We start from the raw sequence: 8178 nt of genomic DNA, 5'->3' as shown, positions 1-8178 counted from the left end.
ATTTTAGCCATTGGCTAAAAAAGTCTCAGCTAACCCCCCTAGCCAAGCCTAACACTAGGCCAAGGCCTATTTGGCCTACTGAGTAATCAGACCTTGGTTCGGACATTTAAAAAAGTTGTAGTGAGGATTCATTGCAGCGAGATTTAACTGCATGTTGTTAACTGTGGAGAGGTTTCACGGCATACACCTTATCGATGTAAAGAAACAACATTTACAGAAAAGTGTAATTCGATTAGAATCAACTTTGGATGATCATTTTAAAGCTTTCTAAGAGTAACTATTTTTAGTTTCACGTTTCATCGTATCCTGAACAGAATACAAAAAAGACTTAACATCAAACCCCGATTTTACGTCGCCTGAATTTTCGTTTTTCCCGCATTTCACGTTTTCCAGACCAGGTCCCAGTTTTTCCGTACACTAACAATGTTAATTTAAACTAGATTGTAAATTTGTTATTTACGAATTTCTCGTAATTAACGTTTTTCTTGGGAAGTAAAAGAAAAGGAAATTTTTTTTTTGAATATGCAATATGTTTCATTTGTGCTTTTTTTAAAAAGGTAATCCAGTTCTTGAAAACTAATCTATGAAAACAGAGTTGCCGATCTCATGGACTTTTCGTCCGCCAGTGAAAATGAACAAAAAGAACCGGAAGCACAAACCATCTCTTCTTTCAATATTGAATTGAGGAGCTTAGAAATAGTGAAAGACTATTTTATTTCTCACTAGCGATACCCGCACGGCTTTGCCCGTAGTACAAAATTAAAAGGTCATTTGGTTCGCTTCTATATTTACAAATAATGGATGATGAATTTCTCGCCAATTTGCCATGTTCATTTGCTCGCCCATGCTAGGGTTCCACGTCATGATAGTTTGCTAATTTACTCGTCCACGTTATCAGAATTTGCTCTGTGAAATGTTCTTAAAATTGGAATAGAAAGAGAACAAAATCGAATTTTCGAAAAATCGCTTCTAGGTGCTCATCCCTATGCTACGAACTAATTCTGTGCCAAATTTCATGAAGATCGGTAGAACGGTCTAGGTGCTATGCGCGTAACAGACTTTCAGCTTTATTATTAGTAAAGATAAAGACCAGGGGAAAAGAAAAGCAAAGTATTTCAATCCTGGAAGATATTGCAATTTACTTTGAACTCGGTGACTAAAAAGCAATCCACTACACTGTAAAAACGATTCAGAAACGTTCCTGGAAAATAATGGGCAGCTGATGTGCCCAATTTCTGTCAGTAACATATCTTGTAAAAACCAAGAAGGATTTCCGCTAAAATTCAGTAACCCTCCTAAAATTATCCTGGAAGCCCCCCCCCCCCCTCCTTCCTGAAAATTCCGAAATCTTACCGTTTAAAGCCAGTCTGTCTCTGGAACTTGAAGGTAAACATTGGTACGCATAATATAGTAGCTTGGCGCCTTCCTGATTTATCAAGAAAGTTCCATTTGCAGTAATGCAAACATGGCCAAAGACAAGAGAGAATTGCACAAGTAAGTTTCAAGAATTTTACTCGCCAGCGATTCTTGCAAAGCTACGCAGTCCATAAACTTCTTTGCTCTCTTTGGGAGATTAATCAGTCTGGACGGACCATATTCGGGCCGAAGCCGATAGACTATATAAATAAGCTCAGTTCATCTTTAAACTGGGAGCTAAAAATATTTTTTCACAGCAGTGAGAAGTCTGTATTCGTGCGACTTGTCACAATTCAGGAAACTTTTTGACAATGATACTTGATTTTTCCAGGAAGTGGATAAAAACCATTAAAATCCCGAAACGTTACACGGAAATACTTAGTACCATTTCGGAATTTTTTTACAGTGTATTACGAACTATTTTTAACCTAATTACCGGCTTCACAACTAAATTTGCTAAAATGGTCTAAAACTGTCTGCATAATGATGTTCTTTTCGAAAAATATACATATTGTATGATTTAAAGAGTCATCTTTACTGTTCTTAGTTTATTTTTTCTATTTGATTTTTGTTTTCTATGCATTCCCCGTATTTTACATTTTTCCGCATGTTACATTTTTTCAAACCCAGTCCCTTGAGAAACGTAAAATCAGGGCTCACTGAATATTTACTGATACTACACACCACTTTGAATTATTATAAGTTAAACCGAGCATAAACTGCAAAGAACTTGTCCAGTAAAAGACATGACAGTTTTCATTGTATTCCCTCAGCTAGTTTTGAAAAGCTATTGTTAGAATTCATCATATTATTACTCCCTCTCTATTATATCAAAAATTTCGTTCTATTTGCACTAAATTTATTGTACAATATAAACGTAAATGTCTAACGTCTGCTGAAATGGTTTAGTACTCTGCTTTCAAAACTATTACTATCTCATATCTCCACGCGCAAACCATTCTGTTAATGACGTGGGTCGTGTTATAGAGAGAGCATATGTTGCAAGAGTAGAGCAGCGGAAACGCTCGTATATTCATGAGTGTTTCTGCCCGTCGAAGTGGAAAGAGGGCTCTGGGTGACAAGCTCATTTTGATGCGCTGTTTATCAATAGATGGCGCTGATGGTAATGTAGACGGGAGCTGGAGCAGAAGTTGGAAAAGTTGACTAATCGGAATAATGAGGACAGAGGTCGAAACCTAAATACATCGTGTTTGGAGTTGTAAGGAAATAGAATGCATTTTTGATTAAAATGAAAGGAACTGCATGAAATATACAAATGATTTCTGGATTAAGAATAATGAGAATAACCTTTGTATACTCCCTTTATGTAGAATGTCTTTTTATTGTTAATGTATTTTTTCCCATAATATTTTCGGCACTTATCTATTTCAATTTTTTTTATTATCTATTTTCGAAAGAAGAAACGAAAAAGAAGTCAACAATGAGCGCTATCTACTGGAGTTTAGGGTTCATCCACTGGAGTAAGGGGTAAAACTATCAAAATACCAACAGGCAATTGCTTCGTTCAAATGTAGGAGCAATTTTCATCCGTCATACCTTGATGGGCGATTTTCTTGTAGTATATAACTATGCATGTAGTATATAGAACAAACTTATGTTTTCCTCAACTGTACTTAAAGTGTTACTTCTCATAATAAATCTATGTTCTCAGGAAATATAAAAAGATACATGTGTCTTAAATATGCCGAAAAATTTTGCTTTTTTGTGAAAAAAGACAAGGAAGAAGTAGAAAAAGAAAAGATAATAATATTGATAAAAAAACGCCTTATGTAATATTTTTTATTTGCAATAGCAATCATAAGGGCTTTTTTCCCTCACTTTTTAATGAAAATTCAATGTATTTGAAATAAATTTTAAAAATTTGATGGTAAAATAAGAATGAACGGAGCTTGCATTATTTTCCTTGTGCGTTTTAAGTATTCATGGCTGAAGAATGCATTTAGTTAAACTCAAACAAACCTTGCCTGGGGAAAAATATTTACAAATTTCATGTTAATTTTGAACCTGAAACATTTTCACCTTAAATTAGAAGCAGTCGAATTGCAATGTGAAAAAACTCTGGTTTGAAGATTAAATATTATTCGCCAGAACTTTTTCGCATTTGAAGTCAATTAATAATTAAAATGGCTAAAAGATTCTAAACTGCTTTTTTTTTGTTTCTCATAAAGAACAAATTGTAACGTCGCAATTCCGACTTTTCTTCTGAAAAATAATGCAGTAAAATTAGTTTTTTTTTACATTCAAACAAGGAGAAAGAAGTAAAAGAAATTCAAATTTGTGTTCCGGAAAAGACGGAAATGAAATCCTATCAACGGAAACTTTGATGTAAAAGTTCTCTCATAAATGACGCAAAGGATAAAAATTTAACATGGGTTTTAAGGTAAAAAAATTCTTTTTTTTTGGAAAATATTTCTACCTCGTGTATGCAGTTTGTTGTATAATCCGAAACTTTTAAAGCAAACAAGATGGGAGCAAATCGCTTAAATTTTTATTATAAATGCAAAAAATACAAGGAATGTTTAACACACACACACACACATTACAATTAACTAGCTGCGTCGCCAGTATTTATACGGTCTACCTAGAAAGTAAAAGTTATTTCAAGTGACGCATGTTCAACAATCAGGCTTGAATTTAAAAAAAAAAAAAATTGCGGCAGATTGCGGAAAAATAACCAAAAAGGACCAAAAAGGAAACATTTTAAATGCTTCGATTACAGGAAAAGCCTTAAAACAAAAGCCAGAATTTTATTTGTTCATATTCGAGAAAAAAAGGGCATCAGACCTTTCTTAATGATTTTCATCACACTACAAATTTTAATAATAGCATTGTTACGGAAAGTTGAGTTGAAGCACTGAATAATAATTTAAATGGAGGAAAGCCTTCAAAAATTAGGGATTTTATGTCGAAATCCAAGTATCATAATTAATATAATTTTTGATTGATATCTCTGCTTCGGTTATTTATTGTAATCGGGGGATTACAATAAATAACCGAACATAAAGATGGGAAAATTACGAATCTGTCGATACCTGGTTCGATGGTCAGTTCACTGGCGTTCGGGAGAAGTAACTCGGACATAGATACATACATAGACACACAAGTACATATGCTCAGTTTTTAATTATATAACATATGTTATTGACATTCATACCATTTCACAGTTTTTACACGAATACCTTCGCTTTAGCTTAGTTTTTAAAAATTACATTATGAATTTCAAAATATGTTTTTGAACTTACAATTTAAACAAAAAAAAAAAAAAAAAAATCAAGGTTTAAGTTCATACAATAGTTGACTACTAGAGCAGAATAGTACTATGAACTAAAATATTCCTGAAAATGGCACAGCTATGGTTATGATGTAAATATTGCTGCAATCTGTTTAGAAGTCAGAACAGGGATCTAGTTCTTTACTGTTACAAAATATTAAGTTTGGAACTAAAGAACTAATTTTTCATTCAACGTTATAAAAAAAAAAAAAAAACGTTATTGAGTATTTTCTTGTAACGTTTCGATATTTCAATGGTCGGGATGGCAGAAATTGGGCCCATCAGCTGCCTATTATTTTCCAGGAACGTTTCTGAACCGTTTTTACAGTGTTCACATAGAAATTGAAACAATTTTATTCATGTACATGTTGTCCTGAAATAAACTGATGGATTTCAAAAATTCAGCAGATAGTAAGCCTTTAAGTCAAAATAGAAGGATTGAAATTCACCGATATTTCCTCCGATTGCGACATGTGGTTGCAGCCGGCGGTAGCCATTTTGAAAATATTGTTGTGTAATTTTGTTTATAAAAATTTTTTTTCGAAAAACTATGATGTAATTTTCTATTTTTCTTTGATTTATGGTCTTAGGATCTGCAGCGCCATCTAATGGAAAATTCTTGAACTAAAATTGGGAACTCTGGAGGACAAAACTTACGGCCCACCACATGAATTTCCTGCAAGAATTATTCATTTATCATTAACCGTTTTCCTGTTATAAATTTTTGAAAACAGTCAGTCTATTTCAGGACTCCCTGTAGCAGGTTGAGAAAAAACAAACATTTTGGGACTCAGTTTTGTCTATCTTACCTCTTATGGGCCGAAATCACGGTCAACTGTTTTTCTTTTGTAGAGGGTACATTTCATTGTTTGTTTCAACTATGCCCTTCAAATTATTAATTTATTCAAGCTTAAACTTTTTTTATGAGAGTGTAATGAATGTTAACAATATTCCTACATGAAAATTCAATCATGAATTGAAACGGAATCACACAAAGAAATATTTAAAACACGCTGCAGGAGAGCGGGGGAGGATGAGATCAGAAAGTACCAGTCACTTCGAAAGAGTTGATCGCGATCTTAACCATTATTGTAAAAGTTGACCATTAGTGTTTCTGGTGTTTTTTTTTTGCTCTAGAGATGTACCAAATTCTGTTCGATAAAAATGAGCGTTGAAAGCGAAGCAAAGGTAAACAAGTATGAGGAAATCCTTTTCAAAAAAGTTTTTAAATTATTGTTGGTTGGTTGGTTTATTTAGTTCTAATGGCGCAAGAGCCCTTGAGGGCTATTGCGCTAATTTAAACTACTGACTTGAATCGAAGAAAGTCTTGAAAACATGGATCACTCTTAATTCTAGAGCTTGAATACGCTACCTTGCGGGGATTAAAAAAACTACCGAAAAGGTAAACTATTTCGTTCCTCGTTTCTCCTTTGAGGTAAAATATAGACTTCAGACATTTTCTCGTGTAATGTAGAGAACAAAAAAGAAAAATCCCCATAAACACGATGAAAAATTATTGTCGTTCATTAAGCTTAAAACAGGTTATAAGTTACGACCATTTGTTTGTTTTACCTTTTTCATCCAGCATTAGCCAGTGATTGCTCCGTCTTCTATAGTTTATTGGAGTTGCAAATTTGCAATGTAAGACGTCAAAAGTTCAAAGTCTCCAATTTTATATGCTTTTTTAAGTTCAGTCTTGAAATTAGTTTTTTAACTTAATTAGCAACTAGCGGTACCCGCACGGCTTTACCCGTAGTAGAAAATTAATAGGTCATTTGGTTCACCTGTATATTTACAAATAATGGATAATGAATTTCTCGCCAATATGCTATGTTCATTTTCTCGCCCATGTTGTGGTAATTGGTTCGTCCACGTTATGGTAATTTGCTCGTCCATGTTCTGATTATTTACTCGTTCATGTTTTGATAATTTGCTCGGTAAAATGTTGTTAAAATTGAAATAGAAAAGGAAAAAAAAAAAACGATTTTTCAAAAAATTGCTTCAAGGTACATATTCCCATGCTACAAACTAATTTTGTGCCAAATTTCATGAAAATCGGCCGAACGGTCTAGGCGCTATGCGCGCCACAGACATCCAGACATTGAGCTTTATTTTTGTAAAGATTAACTGCGCCATTATTCATTTTTGTTCTTTTACAACGCGTTCAAAAAGCTTATGCCACCCAAACTAACGGGATAGATCGAAAATAATAAAAGCTCTCTTAAAAAAAAATAAAAATAAAATCAACGTTTCTTTAGGAATAACAGAAGCTATAGTTTCGTCTTTAGATGTCTATGAAATAAAAATTTCATGTGTGAAAAACGCTCCCTGATTGCCAAAATGAAATGTTTTTTCGCATAAATCGGAAAAAAATATGTATATTTGTTGAAGGAAGGGAATTCTCACTTAGTTTCCTTGATGGGAAGGAAATGAACCTTGATGTGAATACGGCAAAATGGCACTTGCAGACGACGCAAATCATAAAAGTTAAATATGCATTCGAAGTTCCTGGGATGAAAAAATATCTGCTCGCATTTTAATGCATATGTTGATTCTTTTGCGAGATTATCGGAAGTACTCCTATTTCTCATTTCTTCCATGATTTAGCTAAGTCAGAATCAATTTACATTTTTGCTCCAGATCTGGCTATTTCGAAGACGAGATGTTTCACGTTGCTATCAATGACATGAATTTACTATATTTGCTTATGCAAATATCTTAGATTCGAGAAAATATTTCTTTAAGAGAACGTGAAATATTTTTCATCGTTTAAAATTGTGAAAAACTATGAATTTTAACAGTTTTGTGCTTATAAAGTTATACGCAAAAACGTATTTCTCGTCTATTGACACCATTCATTTTTTTTATGAAGCTGCTATTAATTCATAAGTAGAGGAGGAATGAGTAAAGCAGGGGTGCCTACCTAAGGGGGGGGGGGGTTCATAGCGTAGACTGCACTATTGAAGTTTTTAAGAGGTGTTGTTTTAAGGGATATTTTAAACTTTTCTTTTTTTTTTTGGGGGGGGGGGGCTCTTGCTTTTGGGGGGAGTCTTTGCGATATTTAGGGGGGGGGTGCGCCCTCGCTCTTAGGGGGCACCCCTAGGTATAGTGAGACAACTTAAATTTATTTTCTGTTTAGATATATCTCGCCTGGGGTAAAACTTTTAAAAGTAAAGTCGGCGTACTGTGAACAATATTCTAGAAAAAAAGGTTGCCATCAAGTATCATGTCAGAAAATAACTGTCATCATAGTTTGAACCCATTGAAGTAAAATATCTCCATTGTGTGTTGCACTGTTTCTAAACTGTTAGACAAACTTTGCAGACTGGTGTTATTAATCTAACATTAGCCTATTAGCTAACGTCAATTTTATCAATAGAATGATGTCAATTTTCTTTGTTTGAGTAAAGCAGTTAAAGAGCTTATATTTTGCAATGAGGAAACAGTGAGACAGGAACGGTGAGACACCA

The sequence above is a fragment of the Uloborus diversus genome, chromosome 8 (assembly GCF_026930045.1).
Source record: "Uloborus diversus isolate 005 chromosome 8, Udiv.v.3.1, whole genome shotgun sequence".
NCBI classification, from domain to species: domain Eukaryota; kingdom Metazoa; phylum Arthropoda; class Arachnida; order Araneae; family Uloboridae; genus Uloborus; species Uloborus diversus.
Note: the sequence above shows the minus strand (reverse complement) of the source record.